The sequence below is a fragment of the Felis catus genome (genome assembly GCF_018350175.1).
Source record: "Felis catus isolate Fca126 chromosome A2 unlocalized genomic scaffold, F.catus_Fca126_mat1.0 chrA2_random_Un_scaffold_54, whole genome shotgun sequence".
Taxonomy (NCBI): domain Eukaryota; kingdom Metazoa; phylum Chordata; class Mammalia; order Carnivora; family Felidae; genus Felis; species Felis catus.
In genome coordinates, this window is record NW_025408500.1 from 310 (window position 1) to 22,690 (window position 22,381).

The window sequence follows — 22,381 nt, forward strand, 5'->3', positions numbered from 1 at the left end:
ATCCTCACAACAGTTGTGGAGATGTGTAATGTAATGTATATATATTTTCAAACTGTAAATGGGGTACCTAGGTGGTTCAGTCCGTTGAGTGTTTGACCTTGGCTCAGGTGGTGATCTTGCGGTTTGTGTGTTGGAGCAACCGAGTTGGGTACTGTGCTGGGCCTGGAGCATGCTTCAGATTCTGTGTCTCCCTCTCTCTCTGCCCCTCCCCTGTTCGTGCTCTGTCCATCTGTCTGTCTCTCTCAAAAATAAAACGTTAAAAAAAAAAACCCTGAAATTGAGGTCAATGTATTTATTGTAATTCTATTTCACATTAGCATTCTTTATCTCATCTAGTTAAACTTGTCAACATCTGTTTGGGTGGTGTCTCAGTCCGCTCGGCCTGCTCTAACAAAAATCGAACACAGAAATTTCTTTCTTATGGCTCTGAGGGCCAGGAAGTCTAAGATCAAGGCCCCAGCATGGTTGAGTCCTATGAGGGCCATCTTCTTGATTCATAGCCAAACACCTTAGGGCTGTGTCCTCACTTGGTAGAAGGAGCAAGGGGTGTCTGTGGCGTCTCTTTTACAAGAGCACTAATCCCATTCGTGAGGACCTTATGGTCTAATCAACTTCCAGAGGCCCCACCCGCTAATACCATCACATCAGGCATCAGGATTCCAACATATGGATTTTGAGGGGAAATGAACATATGGATGTTAGCAGATGATGACATGACCATGTGTTGTAGAATCTCCACTTTGTGTGCCTTGGCTGGGAGTCTTTGAGGAAATTACTGAAGCTCTCATTGAATACAGTTGATTCACTTGTAAAAGGAGAAGTGCCTTAGTGTTGTGGGAGGCCATGGGAAAGTCCCCCACTTGAACCTTAACTCTTTGTGTTGGCTGGATCAACAGATTGTGAACTTGGCTCTAAGCAGGCCCTCTGGCGTGTTGATTTCTTAACAGATGCACAGTGGCTCTGAGGGGATGAAGACTTGGCAGTCTAGTCAGCGACTAACCTGGATGCGGCAGGTTCCTGAAAGTACCACATGATCTCTGCTTGTTTCCCTCCTCTCTTCCTTTGCCATTTGAATACCCACCATACATGAAGAGGCTCAGGTGATTGATGTCTGAGAACAGGATGCTGACTGTTCCCTCAGGTAAGAGTTAAGTGCCAGACCTGGGCAAACCATTTTGAGTACCTCCTAGCTCATGTATTTTAACTGCCTCTTTGTGGAGTGTAAACCTCTTAGACCTTAACCTAGAGGACCTTGGTGCAGAAAAGCTTAGCAGATGGAGGGAAAAATGGAAACAGAGTTGGATATAGATGTTAGCCTCAGGGGAAAGAATGTGGTTTGAGTTGGGAAATGAGGAGGTGGGTAAAGGGAAGGTGCAGATATGTATCAGGTGGCCCTCCTGCCATCTCACTCCCTCTCTCTCCATAGTAAGGAAACATGAACAAATATTAACAGAACGTTCCCCAGGGCAGGTGCTGGCCCCGGTCACAGCCATTCATTCGCTTTGTAATTAACTTGACGGTGTTACTTTAGCATTATTGAGTATTTGAGTATTATTATTTGAGGAGCACTGGTTTCATGTACAGCCACCTCCCTGGGAAACCAGCTTTGCAAAAGCTTCCTGGGTCTCTTGAGGGGTGACAGGGAGGTGTCCACCTTGGGAGGAGACACCTGCCAGTCCCTGTCCCACTGGCCTGGTCTCTGGAGCCCTCTGCCTGGCTCCCGGCTGTCAGGCTGGCGGGCAGTCGGTCAGAGCATCTGGTGGGCACAGGGAGGTGCGGTGGTGCAGACCTTGGCGCCCAGGAGCTGTGCCCCCTGCGGGGGGGTGGGGGTGGGGGTGGGGGTGGGGGGATGGGGCGGCCTGGATCCTGGGCCCAAGCAGATGTGCGGGAGCGCGCGCACGAGTGCGCGCATGCGCGTGGGCCAGGGCCAGAGCCCGGTGAGGGACACAGCTGAGGCTGCGGCGGTGCTGTGAGTTGGCTCCCAGACCGCCTGCCGCCCCAAGCCCCCAAGTGTCTGGGCCAGCCAGGGACTGACGCCCACCTCAGCCCCCGACCGGGGACATGCTGCTGCCTGGCGCCTGCGACTCGGTAGCCATGGCATTGGCGGTAGGGGTAGCGGTAGTGCTCACGGGGCGCTCGCGGGAGCGTGGGCGGAGCCCGCGTGGAGAAGACTGGGAGCCATAAGCCTCCAGCCTCGGAGGGTGGCGGCCCTGCTGCTCCTGCTGCTCCTGGAGCCAGAGATCAGGGCGCGGGACGCGCTTCCCAGGCGCCTCTGTCTTTGGCCGCGCTGGTGGAGTGCCAGCACTGGCTGGAGCAGAGCACGATGCGATGCCCCCCCGGCGCCCCGGAAAGACCATCTGGGAGAAGCCTAAAGGTGGAGCAGCTGAGACCCACAGCCTCCCTCCAGGACCTGCCTCAGTCGCGGTGCTGCCAAGGTAGGGACCCTAGTGACGAGGTCGCACGTGGCCTTCCCCCCCCTGCCCCTCTCTGTCTTCCCCTTCCATGAGCACCCCCCACCTCCCTGGTGCTCCGGGTTTCTTCTTGGGCTCTTTTGCGGCTGCGGTCTGGAGGCCTCAGGAGTGGGCTTTCTGGGTTGGACCCCGGTTCCCTGGAGGAGGAGGGCCCCAGATCGAGTAGGGGATTAGGCCCAGGCGGTGGGGAGTGTCTCAGGTCGAGAAGGGGGGCACCCTGAGTGCCCATGGAGGTCTGACTGGGTTGGTGGTTGGCGGGTAGAGGTGGGATCCTACGAAGGAAAGAACGAACTAATGAAGGAAGGAAGGAAAGCGTGGACCTGCGGTTGTGGGAAAGTGTCAAGGCAGGGCCAGGGAAGTGGCAGCCATGACCAGGAGGAATCATTCCTGCCTGGGAAAATGAAGTACAAGGGACCTGAGATTCCAGAGAAACATTCCAGGGAGAGTCAGGGTGGTGGGCCTGAGTTGCTGGAGGCCAGCAGGGGATGGTGTTGAAGGGATTGAGAGTGGAAGCAGCAGGTGAACACAGGCCTCCTGCCTCCCCCCTCCACACCTGCTCTCCTGCCCTGCGAAGCCTCACCGCGCCCCGCCCTGCCCTGCCCCTGGTGGCAGAGTTGCACCCTCTGATGGGGAGGGGGAGATCTCACCCCGCTTGTGGTGAAAGGGGGGTCCTCTATCATCGTGGGAGTCAATGGGACTAGGGGGTAGGAGTCTGGATTAGGGCAAGTGCAACTCCCTGTTGAGCTCTTCGTTTCTGAAGGCCGTGTGCATTCCAGCAATGAACTCGGAGCCAGGGAGGCAGGAATAAGTGGCGCTTCTGTGTTTTAGAGGGTGGTGCAGACTCTTTCCTCCTTGGAGATGCGTGCTGAAGAGAACTGGGTGTTGTGGATGGCGTCCAAAGTCATCCTTTTGGGACATGTTGGGTGGGAACGTCTTCTTCGCACTCTGGCGAGGAAGGTGGATGGAAAAGCTCCTTGTCCAAGGCAGACTTGTGGGTTTTGTTGTTCCTATCCGTGGGGCGTGGTGCTTCCCGTTTCCATGGAGCGCCTCCTGTCTTGCATTCGTTCCGTGTCTCAAGAGTTTCAGTCCTTGGCAATCACATCTCCTCCGGGACTCCCCAGGCAGCACGAGGGAGCAGTGACTCGGAGCCCACCGGGTCCCTAGAAACCAGTGCGTGTGTACTGGAGCAGGCAGTGCTCCTCTCTCAGCCTCCTTTGGAAATGAGGTCTTGAGCAAACGCTCTTTCATTGCATGGGTTCCACCTCTGTCAGGTTGTTGGCGTTTGTGTTCGTGCATGTGTGTAATTGTCTGCGGTACCATGTCTTGTATTTAGTCCGGACCACGGCAGGGTCCCAGTTCTTTCCAAAGAAACAGTTTTGTTGCATAGGAAATTCTCATTTCAATAGTGTGTCCCAATGCTGTTACACCGGATGAAAACTTCCTGCAGGCAGCACCGTGACCTCACCAAAAGCAAAAGTCTGAGAACTGAGGCTTTCCCAAACTTACATATCAAGCTGACTGGTACTTTATATTTTCAGTAAGATGGTGTGGTGTCGGCCACTTTGAGCAGCTGAGGCTCCTAAGCATCTGTTTTGTCCCCGGGGGGTGAGTTGTCTCTGTCAGCAATTCTGGAGATTATGATTGTCTTGAAGATCATTATTTTCTTGATTACCATGATTACTATATTCTGCATAACCCATCGCATGGAATTTGATAAGGAGCTCGATTCCCGGAACCTTTTTGTCACCAAACGCTCGCTACAACAAGGAAAAAACAATCACTTTTGTGTGATGGACAATGCACCTTAACTTCATTGTACTCTTTTAGTGGTATGTACATATGTTGAGGGTAATGAAAGCGTCCACTTAGATCTAAGGAGTTTTAGTGACATCATGGTACTTCAAGTAACCATAAATGTAATGGAAAATCTAAGTTACCTAGTAATCTAAGCACTCTGTCCTGTTGGATACGAAATCCTAATTAAAGAACTCAAGTCCTGGTAAAGAACTGCCAAGTCCTTGTAATTGGTTACTATTCACGTAGGTCTAGTGAATGGAATGGACTGAACTAATGTCTCTGAAATAGAGGAAGCTAGAATTTGAGATACTGAGTCACCTTTACTCTCCCTTTCCCTGTTGACATGGTCTTTTTTTATTCGATGATGTGTCTTGACCTTTACCTATTTCCCTCCTTCCTGCACCCCCCCCCCCTCCGTTGCAATCATCTTTATGTATGGATGGGCTTGTTTCATTCTGTTTTGAGGATTTTTGTTTTTTGTTTCCTTAGTTTTTGAGTCAGATTCCCCATATATGTGCAAGCATTCTGTATGTGTTTTTCTCTGTGTGAATTTTTTCACTTGGCAAAATGCCCTCCAGGCTATTATAAACACTGTGGCATAATAACAGGTGTGAAGGTATTTTCGGGAGTTAGTGATTTCATGTTCAGAGTAGTACCTAGGGGGGTAATTGAGGGAAGTTGCTGGATGATATGGATGTTCTCCTCTGAATTGTGTGAGGAAACTTTACATTGTTTGCGACTGCCTCTGCACCAAGTTCCAATGCCACCAACAGGGCCCAATGATTCCCTTTCTTCCACATTGTACCCGATGCTTGTGTTTTCTTGTCTTTTTGATAAGACCATTCAGACAGGTTTCAGGTGATATCTCTTTGGCTTTGGACTTTCATTTCCCTAATGTGGAGTGACATGGAACTTCTCTTCATGTATGTGGTGGCCATCTGTATGTCTTCATTGGAAGAATGCCTCTTCAGGACTCTGCCAGTTCTATCATTGCTCTTTGGTTTTGCATTGTCGCTCTGTAGGAGTTCTTGATATCTTTTGTGTTTTAACCCTTGACCATGTATATAGTTTGCAAGTATTTTCTCCCATTAACAATGTTGCCTTTCCATTCTGTGGAAGATATTGTTGCTGTGCAGAACTTGTTTTTTGTTTTTAGTTTCATGTAGTCCCACTTGTTTAGTTTTCCTTTGTAGCTTTGGCTTCTGGTGTCAAATCCCAAAACTCAAGTCAAGACTGTGATCCAAACATTCTCATGGGTTTGGCATTTGGCTCTGTCCAGCAAAGCCAAGGACAGCAGAAAGGATTGCTTCACACTCCATGCAAGTCAAGAGAGGTGAGAGGGAGTTTAAGGGACGTCTCTGCGAGCTGCTCTCAGGCTCCCGTAGTCATTAAGCCTACAAACGATGTGCAACACACCAGCGGGCCACATGCTAGAAAGAACGTATTGAAGACATGGTGCGAACCATATCTAGACAGGATAAAATATTCCACGTGACAACACGGTCCAAGGACTTGGTGAGCCCATGCAGAACCCAACCCCTAGATACACACGCACTAGATCAGCCAAGTCTCGCCTGCCCCCCAGATACACACCAACTAGGTAAGTGAGCTGCTGCTGGCTGTTTGCAGGAAGGCCAGAGAGCAGTGATCTGCTCTGCCAAGCGTGCCCTATAATCTCCCAACTTCAGGAGATCGTTGTGCGATTTCCCACACCTTCTGTCCAAGTTCTTATCCAGGTATTTATGGTTTCAGGTCTCAAGTCTGTAGTACATTTCAACTTCGTTTCTGTGTGTGATGCTAAATAGGTGTCAAGTTGTTTTTCCGCGCCTGTTGTTTTTCTGTGCTCAGTGATTCTGGGCACCACCATTGAGGAAGACTGCCTTTGCCTCAGGTTATATTCTTGGTTCTTTTGTTGTGAATTAATTGGTTACATATGTGTGGGTTTCTTCCTGGGACTTCAGTTCTGTTCCAATGACCTGTGTGTCTGCTTTTACCCCAAGAATGTACTACTTGGGTTATTGTAGCTTTGAGATCTAGTTTCAAATCAGAAAGCATGATGCTTCCAGATGTGGTCCTCGTTCTCTTAATGACTTTGGTATTCAGAGCCTTTTGTGCTTCTGTCCACCTTGAAGGATTATTCTATTTTTGGGAAAGTGCTTCAACTTTGTAAAGGATTGCACCTAGGGAATGTGTAGGTGGCTTTAAGTAGTGTGGACATTTTGACAATCTTAATTCTTGGGATCCACTAGCATAGAATGTCTTTCTGCTTATTTCTGTCTGTTCAAATTCTTTCTCCACTGATTTCTGGTTTTCAGTAAAGAGATCTTTCATCTTCTTGGTTAAATTCATTCTTTTCTTTTTAAGTTTTTTATGTTTATTTATTCTTGACACAGAGAGATACATGGAAACACACACACATACACACACAGAAAGAGAGAGAGAGAGCACGTGTATGAGTGGAGAAGAGCTGAGAGAAAGGGAGACACAGAATCTGAAGCAGGCTCCAGACTTTGAGCTGTCAGCACAGAGCCCAACAGAAGTCTCACAACACAAATCATGAGGTCACGACCTGAGCGAAAGTCAGATGCTTCACTGACTGTGACACCCAGGTGCCTGTAGGGTGATTTGTTGTCAAGAATTTTCTTCTTTTGGAGTGATTTTAAAATTATTTTCTTAATTTCTCGCTCTGATACTTTGTGATTCATGTACAGAAATGAAGCACATTATGTACAACGGCATACATATGTTAACAGGACTGAAATCATTTATAAGGTCTACTAGTACTGTTGTAGAGTCACTGTGGTGTCTCTAGAGCATATCATGCACTCCCAGTAAGTGAAAAAGTATCTGGGAATATAGGGTGATGTGATCGAATTTAGATGAGAGTAAGCAGATATATGGAGTGAGAGTGTGCAAATTTTCTGAAATGTTTCGTGGTTGATATAATCCACCAAGTCCATAAAGAAGGTTTGTTTGGATATATGTTTTCTTTCAACCAGACCCAGAGAGCTGTAACATAAATATATGGTTCCCAACACATTGCCACAACACGCCCTGTGCATCTTGGGAGCTGGCCACCTTGTCTCTCTTTTCTGTCCTGGAACCCAGTGCCTGACTCCACCGCTCAGTGAATTCAATTCAGAATACTGCAGTTGGGACGAGACCTACATTTTTCATAGACTTCCTTGTGGAGAACATTCTAAACCCAGTGCCAATCGCTCCCCGACCCTCTCCCAAACACACACCCGTGCACAATACAACTCAGACATTGATACTGCCCAGAGCATAGGGTCAGGGCATAGAATCCTTAGTGTGGATGGTTGATTCAACCTTCAGTATTATTTAAATTATTTACAATGAAACTTGAAAACTTTTAAAGTTCACATTTCTCGGAATAGAGCAATTATTCTAAAGCCATGGTACCGAACAGGCATTAGAGCGTGTTTTCAATCATCTGTATCCGTCAATCACCACTCTAGGAGCCTCCTACTATTGTAACAGATTCCCACAAACTCACTTGCTTAAAACCACACCAACTAATTGTTACGCTCTGGACACGAAAAGTCCACAGTGAGTCTCCCGGCACTAAAGTCAACATGGCAGCAGGACTGAATTTCTTTCTCTGGACTCCATGGAAGAATCTGTTTGTTGTCCCTTCCAGCCTTTAGAGGATGCCCACCTTTTTCTCTTGGAGCCCGTGACATCTCCAAAGCCAAAGCCGGCCATGTCTGATCAGTTACTCTCACATCACATGATCTTGACACTGACTCTCCCTCTTTCACTGACATGGACCCTTGTGATTACATTGGCCCCTCCAGGCTAATCTCCCCAGCTCAAATTCCTTCATCTTATCACAGCTACAAAGTCTCTATCACCGTGTAAAGTAACGTATTCCCAAACTCATGGGGTGAGCATGTGGACATTTGTGGGAAGCTCTAGTCTACCATAGCTACTACCCCCATCAGTGAACACACCTCTAAAGCATGTCAATCAATGCAATCTCCTCATTCCTTAAATCAGCACATTACCACCCGTCAGTCTACTGCTTTTGAGAGCCAACCTGTCAGCAGCTGACACCAACTCATGTATGTCCCCGACATCCACCGTTTCCAGAACTCCACACTTCCCAAAAATTCTACATAAGATCAGCAGTGTGGCCAGTTCAGAGAGACCGTGAGTGACTGACAGGGCTTGCCCTTCCTGAAGGAAGCAATACATTCAGCTCTGTGCTTGCTGCTGCAGAAATTATGAGCAGAGCTTGTCATTTTTCAAACTATTTCAGTATGCCATGTATACATTTCCCAGAACATAACTGAATGAAAGGGAAAAGGGAAAGAAAGACCGTGCACGTGCCAGTGTTGAGGCATTTGAATTGGGGAGAGAGAAGGAGGAACCCTGTGGTGGGAGGAATCTGAGGATCCAGTGCCTTGAAGGTTCTCAGGGATAAGAGCTGTGTGCTGCAAGCAGATTTCATGGGGGGACAGGGCTGGAGGAGTGTGTGTGGATTGACTGTGTCCTGTTAAAAAGTCACACATTGGGGCGCCTGGGTGGCTCAGTCGGTTGAGCGGCCGACTTTGGCTCAGGTCATGATCTCATGGTCCGTGAGTTCGAGCCCCGCGTCGGGCTCTGTGCTGACAGCTCAGAGCCTGGAGCCCGTTTCAGATTCTGTGTCTCCCTCTCTCTCTGCCCCTCCCCTGTTCATGCTCTCTCTGTCTCAAAAATAAATAAACATTAAAAAAAAAAATTAAAAAAAAAAGTCACACATTGAACTCTAATGCCTAATGTAACTCTAATGTGACTGACTTTGCAGAAAGGCCTTTACAGAAGATATAAGGTTAAATGAAGTTAGGGGCATGGGGCCCTTGATCCAATAGGTTTAATGTCCCCAAAACAGTGAGCTTGAGCTCCCCACCTCCCACCCGTGCACAAGCACCCAGAAAAGGACACGTGACACCACAGGGCAAAGAGGGCCCTGTGTGAGGATGGGAACAGAGCTCTCACTGACACCTGAATTGGTGAGAACTTCCCATTCTGATGTTAGATTTCCAGCCTCCAGAATTGTGACAAACAGATGTCTGGTAAACCCAGACATGGTGTTCTGTGGTATTCTGTGAAGGTAGCCTAAGCTGATTAAGGCGGGTGACACTCGGGCATCGGCCTCAGCAGCTTATCCTACCTGGGCATTTCCAGAATCTAACTCAGTTTTGTCTATGTTCCGGAACTGGCACTCACAATCCACTTCCCCCCTGTGAAGGATGATCTGTGAATTTACTTTTTTTCAGTTAGCTCCATGCCCAGTGTGGGGCTTGAACTCACTGACCCCAAGATCAAGATTCCCATGCTCTACCAATGGAGCCAGCCAGGTGTGACTGACCTGTGACTTGTCACATGGTTGATGATTTCATAGCACAATTTCTTACATGTAGGAATGACCTAGACCGAAGATCTTCTTGGATTTTCTTGTCATCCACTTTGACCTCAAATATCAACCTAGAATGACCTGGGAAATCTAGGTCCAGATTCTGCAGGGTGACTCCTTGACCCCACATGGCATGCTCTTCCTTTTCTCTTGGGAAATTTCTGTGCTTCTGACTCTCCAGAACCACAAGACACGTATTTGACTGCTGTGGAGAGAGCTGGGCTTAGTCTTGGGGAGACACAGTTGAAAAGGAAAGAATCCCCAGAATCAGGGTATGTTGTGGTGTATGGAATTACAGAGGATGTTCCTGTGGGAGGAACAGAAGCTGAGCATGAGAGCCCCTGTCCCACTCCGCTTTTCGGCGGGCCCAAACCTTCCTTTTGTGGGAGCAGCAGATGAGACACTTCCAGCAATAGTCAAAAACCATCATAATAATTTATAGAAGCAAGGATTCCGTGCAGCCTCTAGATTTGAAGGCCTGGAGGCTCTTACATAGATGGCAAGCCAGCACAGCAGAAGAGGACCTCAAAGTCCGAGAAGTGTGAGTTCACCAAGCGGATAAGGAGCCCTTTGCAGATAGGTGGAGTGTGCTTAGTGGAGGTAATCTCGCAAACGAAAACTCAGGTGGGAAGAACATGCACAGGCCAACGGCACCGCGGCCTGAGGGAGAAGACAGTCTGTGCCAGCACAGGTGTATCTGCACATGGCCACCAGCTCCATTTGGGCAGGCACAGGTACTCTGCTCATCTAGGTTTGCCTGGCTCCACCTTGAAATTGTCTTTCACACAGGCCAACACAGGAAAGGCTGTGTCAGCGTGAGGGGAAGATGAGGGAAAACTTTGCACCAGCAAGAGAAGCACTCATTTTTCTCCCTGTTTGATCAGATCCTGGGGAGCTCAGCATTCATGGCCACCTGCCCCCCGACCCTTCCCCCACAGGCCTGGGCACGACAGGCTTTAGGCCACTGTTGGGGGAAGGGTGACCAAAAGTCAGGAAGCCCTGGGCATTCAGGATGACACCTGCCTGCAAAATCTCCACGCACTGAACATCTGGGTTCCTGCTTCTACGCTGTGGGTTCCGAGAGCAGGACCACGGTGCCCCTCGTAGCCTCTTGGGGGAGGTGCACAAGGATCCCAGGATTGAGGCAAGGGCAGGTCCAAAGGATACCATCCCACCTTCCCCTTTAGGCCCAGCTGAGAGTTGACAGCAGGAGGTGAACAGGGTTCCAGGCACACCTCATTCTTCCCTTGAGTTCCTCCACGACTGCACCTTGGATGAGATTTGTGCAATCCAAATCAGCCTTTGGAGGGAACAAAGCCATGTCTTGAAAACAAAGCCAAACAACTATTCTGAAGACACTAGAAGCATCTGGGCAATTTTATGGTCATCAGCAGAGCACTTCTGGGGTCTGATTTGCCTATGTCTTGATTGCGCCTCTAGGTACTGTCTTACTTTTCCATATATATACATATACATATACGTATGTATATGTATATATATTTACATAATTAATTGCTCTAGTAACGAACCCTCTAGCTTCATTGCCCTCTTTTAGCTTCTCTCGGTCTTTTTTCTTGCTACCATTCTCCTTTCAGCATGGATTGGGTCATTATTATGGCTGAACTGCCAGAATCTTTGTCCCTTTCATAGGCTTCATGGGGTAGTGCATCTTCGTGAGATCTGCGAGATCATTTTGCTGTCCATTTGTGTGGTATTTGTGGTGTACTCTCCTATGATCCTGTTGCCAAAGATTGATTCTAGAGCTGCTTTCTGTTAAGTGGGCTGGGTTGTTGGTACACTACTAAGAAAGAATGAGTTCAGTGGTAAGTATATTTTGTCATGAAGCCTTTGGCTTGCCTCCTATGTCTTCCCATTATGTCTTACTTGAACATTCAGGACACTCTGTTCTATAGGCGTGATCTGACTGGCTCTATCAGAACCCTCCTGTGGACCTTGTCATATGCAGATAAGATAAGCCAAGAGAGTCACATTGAGTTTTCAGTGGCATTAAAATCTTTTGACAAGGGCTCCTGGTAACCCACAAATCCTCACAACAGTTGTGGAGATGTGTAATGTAATGTATATATTTTTCAAACTGTAAATGGGGTACCTAGGTGGTTCAGTCCGTTGAGTGTTTGACCTTGGCTCAGGTGGTGATCTTGCGGTTTGTGTGTTGGAGCAACCGAGTTGGGTACTGTGCTGGGCCTGGAGCATGCTTCAGATTCTGTGTCTCCCTCTCTCTCTGCCCCTCCCCTGTTCGTGCTCTGTCCATCTGTCTGTCTCTCTCAAAAATAAAACGTTAAAAAAAAAACCCTGAAATTGAGGTCAATGTATTTATTGTAATTCTATTTCACATTAGCATTCTTTATCTCATCTAGTTAAACTTGTCAACATCTGTTTGGGTGGTGTCTCAGTCCGCTCGGCCTGCTCTAACAAAATCGAACACAGAAATTTCTTTCTTATGGCTCTGAGGGCCAGGAAGTCTAAGATCAAGGCCCCAGCATGGTTGAGTCCTATGAGGGCCATCTTCTTGATTCATAGCCAAACACCTTAGGGCTGTGTCCTCACTTGGTAGAAGGAGCAAGGGGTGTCTGTGGCGTCTCTTTTACAAGAGCACTAATCCCATTCGTGAGGACCTTATGGTCTAATCAACTTCCAGAGGCCCACCCGCTAATACCATCACATCAGGCATCAGGATTCCAACATATGGATTTTGAGGGGAAATGAACATATGGATGTTAGCAGATGATGACATGACCATGTGTTGTAGAATCTCCACTTTGTGTGCCTTGGCTGGGAGTCTTTGAGGAAATTACTGAAGCTCTCATTGAATACAGTTGATTCACTTGTAAAAGGAGAAGTGCCTTAGTGTTGTGGGAGGCCATGGGAAAGTCCCCCACTTGAACCTTAACTCTTTGTGTTGGCTGGATCAACAGATTGTGAACTTGGCTCTAAGCAGGCCCTCTGGCGTGTTGATTTCTTAACAGATGCACAGTGGCTCTGAGGGGATGAAGACTTGGCAGTCTAGTCAGCGACTAACCTGGATGCGGCAGGTTCCTGAAAGTACCACATGATCTCTGCTTGTTTCCCTCCTCTCTTCCTTTGCCATTTGAATACCCACCATACATGAAGAGGCTCAGGTGATTGATGTCTGAGAACAGGATGCTGACTGTTCCCTCAGGTAAGAGTTAAGTGCCAGACCTGGGCAAACCATTTTGAGTACCTCCTAGCTCATGTATTTTAACTGCCTCTTTGTGGAGTGTAAACCTCTTAGACCTTAACCTAGAGGACCTTGGTGCAGAAAAGCTTAGCAGATGGAGGGGAAAATGGAAACAGAGTTGGATATAGATGTTAGCCTCAGGGGAAAGAATGTGGTTTGAGTTGGGAAATGAGGAGGTGGGTAAAGGGAAGGTGCAGATATGTATCAGGTGGCCCTCCTGCCATCTCACTCCCTCTCTCTCCATAGTAAGGAAACATGAACAAATATTAACAGAACGTTCCCCAGGGCAGGTGCTGGCCCCGGTCACAGCCATTCATTCGCTTTGTAATTAACTTGACGGTGTTACTTTAGCATTATTGAGTATTTGAGTATTATTATTTGAGGAGCACTGGGTTCATGTACAGCCACCTCCCTGGGAAACCAGCTTTGCAAAAGCTTCCTGGGTCTCTTGAGGGGTGACAGGGAGGTGTCCACCTTGGGAGGAGACACCTGCCAGTCCCTGTCCCACTGGCCTGGTCTCTGGAGCCCTCTGCCTGGCTCCCGGCTGTCAGGCTGGCGGGCAGTCGGTCAGAGCATCTGGTGGGCACAGGGAGGTGCGGTGGTGCAGACCTTGGCGCCCAGGAGCTGTGCCCCCTGCGGGGGGGTGGGGGTGGGGGTGGGGGTGGGGGGATGGGGCGGCCTGGATCCTGGGCCCAAGCAGATGTGCGGGAGCGCGCGCACGAGTGCGCGCATGCGCGTGGGCCAGGGCCAGAGCCCGGTGAGGGACACAGCTGAGGCTGCGGCGGTGCTGTGAGTTGGCTCCCAGACCGCCTGCCGCCCCAAGCCCCCAAGTGTCTGGGCCAGCCAGGGACTGACGCCCACCTCAGCCCCCGACCGGGGACATGCTGCTGCCTGGCGCCTGCGACTCGGTAGCCATGGCATTGGCGGTAGGGGTAGCGGTAGTGCTCACGGGGCGCTCGCGGGAGCGTGGGCGGAGCCCGCGTGGAGAAGACTGGGAGCCATAAGCCTCCAGCCTCGGAGGGTGGCGGCCCTGCTGCTCCTGCTGCTCCTGGAGCCAGAGATCAGGGCGCGGGACGCGCTTCCCAGGCGCCTCTGTCTTTGGCCGCGCTGGTGGAGTGCCAGCACTGGCTGGAGCAGAGCACGATGCGATGCCCCCCCGGCGCCCCGGAAAGACCATCTGGGAGAAGCCTAAAGGTGGAGCAGCTGAGACCCACAGCCTCCCTCCAGGACCTGCCTCAGTCGCGGTGCTGCCAAGGTAGGGACCCTAGTGACGAGGTCGCACGTGGCCTTCCCCCCTGCCCCTCTCTGTCTTCCCCTTCCATGAGCACCCCCCCACCTCCCTGGTGCTCCGGGTTTCTTCTTGGGCTCTTTTGCGGCTGCGGTCTGGAGGCCTCAGGAGTGGGCTTTCTGGGTTGGACCCCGGTTCCCTGGAGGAGGAGGGCCCCAGATCGAGTAGGGGATTAGGCCCAGGCGGTGGGGAGTGTCTCAGGTCGAGAAGGGGGGCACCCTGAGTGCCCATGGAGGTCTGACTGGGTTGGTGGTTGGCGGGTAGAGGTGGGATCCTACGAAGGAAAGAACGAACTAATGAAGGAAGGAAGGAAAGCGTGGACCTGCGGTTGTGGGAAAGTGTCAAGGCAGGGCCAGGGAAGTGGCAGCCATGACCAGGAGGAATCATTCCTGCCTGGGAAAATGAAGTACAAGGGACCTGAGATTCCAGAGAAACATTCCAGGGAGAGTCAGGGTGGTGGGCCTGAGTTGCTGGAGGCCAGCAGGGGATGGTGTTGAAGGGATTGAGAGTGGAAGCAGCAGGTGAACACAGGCCTCCTGCCTCCCCCCTCCACACCTGCTCTCCTGCCCTGCGAAGCCTCACCGCGCCCCGCCCTGCCCTGCCCCTGGTGGCAGAGTTGCACCCTCTGATGGGGAGGGGGAGATCTCACCCCGCTTGTGGTGAAAGGGGGGTCCTCTATCATCGTGGGAGTCAATGGGACTAGGGGGTAGGAGTCTGGATTAGGGCAAGTGCAACTCCCTGTTGAGCTCTTCGTTTCTGAAGGCCGTGTGCATTCCAGCAATGAACTCGGAGCCAGGGAGGCAGGAATAAGTGGCGCTTCTGTGTTTTAGAGGGTGGTGCAGACTCTTTCCTCCTTGGAGATGCGTGCTGAAGAGAACTGGGTGTTGTGGATGGCGTCCAAAGTCATCCTTTTGGGACATGTTGGGTGGGAACGTCTTCTTCGCACTCTGGCGAGGAAGGTGGATGGAAAAGCTCCTTGTCCAAGGCAGACTTGTGGGTTTTGTTGTTCCTATCCGTGGGGCGTGGTGCTTCCCGTTTCCATGGAGCGCCTCCTGTCTTGCATTCGTTCCGTGTCTCAAGAGTTTCAGTCCTTGGCAATCACATCTCCTCCGGGACTCCCCAGGCAGCACGAGGGAGCAGTGACTCGGAGCCCACCGGGTCCCTAGAAACCAGTGCGTGTGTACTGGAGCAGGCAGTGCTCCTCTCTCAGCCTCCTTTGGAAATGAGGTCTTGAGCAAACGCTCTTTCATTGCATGGGTTCCACCTCTGTCAGGTTGTTGGCGTTTGTGTTCGTGCATGTGTGTAATTGTCTGCGGTACCATGTCTTGTATTTAGTCCGGACCACGGCAGGGTCCCAGTTCTTTCCAAAGAAACAGTTTTGTTGCATAGGAAATTCTCATTTCAATAGTGTGTCCCAATGCTGTTACACCGGATGAAAACTTCCTGCAGGCAGCACCGTGACCTCACCAAAAGCAAAAGTCTGAGAACTGAGGCTTTCCCAAACTTACATATCAAGCTGACTGGTACTTTATATTTTCAGTAAGATGGTGTGGTGTCGGCCACTTTGAGCAGCTGAGGCTCCTAAGCATCTGTTTTGTCCCCGGGGGGTGAGTTGTCTCTGTCAGCAATTCTGGAGATTATGATTGTCTTGAAGATCATTATTTTCTTGATTACCATGATTACTATATTCTGCATAACCCATCGCATGGAATTTGATAAGGAGCTCGATTCCCGGAACCTTTTTGTCACCAAACGCTCGCTACAACAAGGAAAAAACAATCACTTTTGTGTGATGGACAATGCACCTTAACTTCATTGTACTCTTTTAGTGGTATGTACATATGTTGAGGGTAATGAAAGCGTCCACTTAGATCTAAGGAGTTTTAGTGACATCATGGTACTTCAAGTAACCATAAATGTAATGGAAAATCTAAGTTACCTAGTAATCTAAGCACTCTGTCCTGTTGGATACGAAATCCTAATTAAAGAACTCAAGTCCTGGTAAAGAACTGCCAAGTCCTTGTAATTGGTTACTATTCACGTAGGTCTAGTGAATGGAATGGACTGAACTAATGTCTCTGAAATAGAGGAAGCTAGAATTTGAGATACTGAGTCACCTTTACTCTCCCTTTCCCTGTTGACATGGTCTTTTTTTATTCGATGATGTGTCTTGACCTTTACCTATTTCCCTCCTTCCTGCACCCCCCCCCCTCCGTTGCAATCATCTTTATGTATGGATGGGCTTGTTTCATTCTGTTTTGAGGATTTTTGTTTTTTGTTTCCTTAGTTTTTGAGTCAGATTCCCCATATATGTGCAAGCATTCTGTATGTGTTTTTCTCTGTGTGAATTTTTTCACTTGGCAAAATGCCCTCCAGGCTATTATAAACACTGTGGCATAATAACAGGTGTGAAGGTATTTTCGGGAGTTAGTGATTTCATGTTCAGAGTAGTACCTAGGGGGGTAATTGAGGGAAGTTGCTGGATGATATGGATGTTCTCCTCTGAATTGTGTGAGGAAACTTTACATTGTTTGCGACTGCCTCTGCACCAAGTTCCAATGCCACCAACAGGGCCCAATGATTCCCTTTCTTCCACATTGTACCCGATGCTTGTGTTTTCTTGTCTTTTTGATAAGACCATTCAGACAGGTTTCAGGTGATATCTCTTTGGCTTTGGACTTTCATTTCCCTAATGTGGAGTGACATGGAACTTCTCTTCATGTATGTGGTGGCCATCTGTATGTCTTCATTGGAAGAATGCCTCTTCAGGACTCTGCCAGTTCTATCATTGCTCTTTGGTTTTGCATTGTCGCTCTGTAGGAGTTCTTGATATCTTTTGTGTTTTAACCCTTGACCATGTATATAGTTTGCAAGTATTTTCTCCCATTAACAATGTTGCCTTTCCATTCTGTGGAAGATATTGTTGCTGTGCAGAACTTGTTTTTTGTTTTTAGTTTCATGTAGTCCCACTTGTTTAGTTTTCCTTTGTAGCTTTGGCTTCTGGTGTCAAATCCCAAAACTCAAGTCAAGACTGTGATCCAAACATTCTCATGGGTTTGGCATTTGGCTCTGTCCAGCAAAGCCAAGGACAGCAGAAAGGATTGCTTCACACTCCATGCAAGTCAAGAGAGGTGAGAGGGAGTTTAAGGGACGTCTCTGCGAGCTGCTCTCAGGCTCCCGTAGTCATTAAGCCTACAAACGATGTGCAACACACCAGCGGGCCACATGCTAGAAAGAACGTATTGAAGACATGGTGCGAACCATATCTAGACAGGATAAAATATTCCACGTGACAACACGGTCCAAGGACTTGGTGAGCCCATGCAGAACCCAACCCCTAGATACACACGCACTAGATCAGCCAAGTCTCGCCTGCCCCCCAGATACACACCAACTAGGTAAGTGAGCTGCTGCTGGCTGTTTGCAGGAAGGCCAGAGAGCAGTGATCTGCTCTGCCAAGCGTGCCCTATAATCTCCCAACTTCAGGAGATCGTTGTGCGATTTCCCACACCTTCTGTCCAAGTTCTTATCCAGGTATTTATGGTTTCAGGTCTCAAGTCTGTAGTACATTTCAACTTCGTTTCTGTGTGTGATGCTAAATAGGTGTCAAGTTGTTTTTCCGCGCCTGTTGTTTTTCTGTGCTCAGTGATTCTGGGCACCACCATTGAGGAAGACTGCCTTTGCCTCAGGTTATATTCTTGGTTCTTTTGTTGTGAATTAATTGGTTACATATGTGTGGGTTTCTTCCTGGGACTTCAGTTCTGTTCCAATGACCTGTGTGTCTGCTTTTACCCCAAGAATGTACTACTTGGGTTATTGTAGCTTTGAGATCTAGTTTCAAATCAGAAAGCATGATGCTTCCAGATGTGGTCCTCGTTCTCTTAATGACTTTGGTATTCAGAGCCTTTTGTGCTTCTGTCCACCTTGAAGGATTATTCTATTTTTGGGAAAGTGCTTCAACTTTGTAAAGGATTGCACCTAGGGAATGTGTAGGTGGCTTTAAGTAGTGTGGACATTTTGACAATCTTAATTCTTGGGATCCACTAGCATAGAATGTCTTTCTGCTTATTTCTGTCTGTTCAAATTCTTTCTCCACTGATTTCTGGTTTTCAGTAAAGAGATCTTTCATCTTCTTGGTTAAATTCATTCTTTTCTTTTTAAGTTTTTTATGTTTATTTATTCTTGACACAGAGAGATACATGGAAACACACACACATACACACACAGAAAGAGAGAGAGAGAGCACGTGTATGAGTGGAGAAGAGCTGAGAGAAAGGGAGACACAGAATCTGAAGCAGGCTCCAGACTTTGAGCTGTCAGCACAGAGCCCAACAGAAGTCTCACAACACAAATCATGAGGTCACGACCTGAGCGAAAGTCAGATGCTTCACTGACTGTGACACCCAGGTGCCTGTAGGGTGATTTGTTGTCAAGAATTTTCTTCTTTTGGAGTGATTTTAAAATTATTTTCTTAATTTCTCGCTCTGATACTTTGTGATTCATGTACAGAAATGAAGCACATTATGTACAACGGCATACATATGTTAACAGGACTGAAATCATTTATAAGGTCTACTAGTACTGTTGTAGAGTCACTGTGGTGTCTCTAGAGCATATCATGCACTCCCAGTAAGTGAAAAAGTATCTGGGAATATAGGGTGATGTGATCGAATTTAGATGAGAGTAAGCAGATATATGGAGTGAGAGTGTGCAAATTTTCTGAAATGTTTCGTGGTTGATATAATCCACCAAGTCCATAAAGAAGGTTTGTTTGGATATATGTTTTCTTTCAACCAGACCCAGAGAGCTGTAACATAAATATATGGTTCCCAACACATTGCCACAACACGCCCTGTGCATCTTGGGAGCTGGCCACCTTGTCTCTCTTTTCTGTCCTGGAACCCAGTGCCTGACTCCACCGCTCAGTGAATTCAATTCAGAATACTGCAGTTGGGACGAGACCTACATTTTTCATAGACTTCCTTGTGGAGAACATTCTAAACCCAGTGCCAATCGCTCCCCGACCCTCTCCCAAACACACACCCGTGCACAATACAACTCAGACATTGATACTGCCCAGAGCATAGGGTCAGGGCATAGAATCCTTAGTGTGGATGGTTGATTCAACCTTCAGTATTATTTAAATTATTTACAATGAAACTTGAAAACTTTTAAAGTTCACATTTCTCGGAATAGAGCAATTATTCTAAAGCCATGGTACCGAACAGGCATTAGAGCGTGTTTTCAATCATCTGTATCCGTCAATCACCACTCTAGGAGCCTCCTACTATTGTAACAGATTCCCACAAACTCACTTGCTTAAAACCACACCAACTAATTGTTACGCTCTGGACACGAAAAGTCCACAGTGAGTCTCCCGGCACTAAAGTCAACATGGCAGCAGGACTGAATTTCTTTCTCTGGACTCCATGGAAGAATCTGTTTGTTGTCCCTTCCAGCCTTTAGAGGATGCCCACCTTTTTCTCTTGGAGCCCGTGACATCTCCAAAGCCAAAGCCGGCCATGTCTGATCAGTTACTCTCACATCACATGATCTTGACACTGACTCTCCCTCTTTCACTGACATGGACCCTTGTGATTACATTGGCCCCTCCAGGCTAATCTCCCCAGCTCAAATTCCTTCATCTTATCACAGCTACAAAGTCTCTATCACCGTGTAAAGTAACGTATTCCCAAACTCATGGGGTGAGCATGTGGACATTTGTGGGAAGCTCTAGTCTACCATAGCTACTACCCCCATCAGTGAACACACCTCTAAAGCATGTCAATCAATGCAATCTCCTCATTCCTTAAATCAGCACATTACCACCCGTCAGTCTACTGCTTTTGAGAGCCAACCTGTCAGCAGCTGACACCAACTCATGTATGTCCCCGACATCCACCGTTTCCAGAACTCCACACTTCCCAAAAATTCTACATAAGATCAGCAGTGTGGCCAGTTCAGAGAGACCGTGAGTGACTGACAGGGCTTGCCCTTCCTGAAGGAAGCAATACATTCAGCTCTGTGCTTGCTGCTGCAGAAATTATGAGCAGAGCTTGTCATTTTTCAAACTATTTCAGTATGCCATGTATACATTTCCCAGAACATAACTGAATGAAAGGGAAAAGGGAAAGAAAGACCGTGCACGTGCCAGTGTTGAGGCATTTGAATTGGGGAGAGAGAAGGAGGAACCCTGTGGTGGGAGGAATCTGAGGATCCAGTGCCTTGAAGGTTCTCAGGGATAAGAGCTGTGTGCTGCAAGCAGATTTCATGGGGGGACAGGGCTGGAGGAGTGTGTGTGGATTGACTGTGTCCTGTTAAAAAGTCACACATTGGGGCGCCTGGGTGGCTCAGTCGGTTGAGCGGCCGACTTTGGCTCAGGTCATGATCTCATGGTCCGTGAGTTCGAGCCCCGCGTCGGGCTCTGTGCTGACAGCTCAGAGCCTGGAGCCCGTTTCAGATTCTGTGTCTCCCTCTCTCTCTGCCCCTCCCCTGTTCATGCTCTCTCTGTCTCAAAAATAAATAAACATTAAAAAAAAAAATTTAAAAAAAAAGTCACACATTGAACTCTAATGCCTAATGTAACTCTAATGTGACTGACTTTGCAGAAAGGCCTTTACAGAAGATATAAGGTTAAATGAAGTTAGGGGCATGGGGCCCTTGATCCAATAGGTTTAATGTCCCCAAAACAGTGAGCTTGAGCTCCCCACCTCCCACCCGTGCACAAGCACCCAGAAAAGGACACGTGACACCACAGGGCAAAGAGGGCCCTGTGTGAGGATGGGAACAGAGCTCTCACTGACACCTGAATTGGTGAGAACTTCCCATTCTGATGTTAGATTTCCAGCCTCCAGAATTGTGACAAACAGATGTCTGGTAAACCCAGACATGGTGTTCTGTGGTATTCTGTGAAGGTAGCCTAAGCTGATTAAGGCGGGTGACACTCGGGCATCGGCCTCAGCAGCTTATCCTACCTGGGCATTTCCAGAATCTAACTCAGTTTTGTCTATGTTCCGGAACTGGCACTCACAATCCACTTCCCCCCTGTGAAGGATGATCTGTGAATTTACTTTTTTTCAGTTAGCTCCATGCCCAGTGTGGGGCTTGAACTCACTGACCCCAAGATCAAGATTCCCATGCTCTACCAATGGAGCCAGCCAGGTGTGACTGACCTGTGACTTGTCACATGGTTGATGATTTCATAGCACAATTTCTTACATGTAGGAATGACCTAGACCGAAGATCTTCTTGGATTTTCTTGTCATCCACTTTGACCTCAAATATCAACCTAGAATGACCTGGGAAATCTAGGTCCAGATTCTGCAGGGTGACTCCTTGACCCCACATGGCATGCTCTTCCTTTTCTCTTGGGAAATTTCTGTGCTTCTGACTCTCCAGAACCACAAGACACGTATTTGACTGCTGTGGAGAGAGCTGGGCTTAGTCTTGGGGAGACACAGTTGAAAAGGAAAGAATCCCCAGAATCAGGGTATGTTGTGGTGTATGGAATTACAGAGGATGTTCCTGTGGGAGGAACAGAAGCTGAGCATGAGAGCCCCTGTCCCACTCCGCTTTTCGGCGGGCCCAAACCTTCCTTTTGTGGGAGCAGCAGATGAGACACTTCCAGCAATAGTCAAAAACCATCATAATAATTTATAGAAGCAAGGATTCCGTGCAGCCTCTAGATTTGAAGGCCTGGAGGCTCTTACATAGATGGCAAGCCAGCACAGCAGAAGAGGACCTCAAAGTCCGAGAAGTGTGAGTTCACCAAGCGGATAAGGAGCCCTTTGCAGATAGGTGGAGTGTGCTTAGTGGAGGTAATCTCGCAAACGAAAACTCAGGTGGGAAGAACATGCACAGGCCAACGGCACCGCGGCCTGAGGGAGAAGACAGTCTGTGCCAGCACAGGTGTATCTGCACATGGCCACCAGCTCCATTTGGGCAGGCACAGGTACTCTGCTCATCTAGGTTTGCCTGGCTCCACCTTGAAATTGTCTTTCACACAGGCCAACACAGGAAAGGCTGTGTCAGCGTGAGGGGAAGATGAGGGAAAACTTTGCACCAGCAAGAGAAGCACTCATTTTTCTCCCTGTTTGATCAGATCCTGGGGAGCTCAGCATTCATGGCCACCTGCCCCCCGACCCTTCCCCCACAGGCCTGGGCACGACAGGCTTTAGGCCACTGTT

General features: G+C 48.5%; 1 long non-coding RNA gene across 4 annotated transcripts in view; it reads left to right on the forward strand.

The window, feature by feature from the left end:
- Positions 1–1,845: 1,845 nt before the first annotated feature.
- Positions 1,846–22,381, forward strand: part of LOC123383571 — a 182,717-nt gene continuing 162,181 nt past the window's right edge. For 3 of the 4 annotated variants that reach the window (XR_006593392.1, XR_006593391.1, XR_006593389.1), the window contains exons 1-2: positions 1,846–2,435; positions 12,675–12,868. This is a non-coding gene — a long non-coding RNA (uncharacterized LOC123383571). Of the gene's footprint in view, positions 2,436–12,674; positions 12,869–13,572; positions 14,163–22,381 lie in introns of those variants that run through there. The other variant, XR_006593390.1, reaches the window with a different exon arrangement.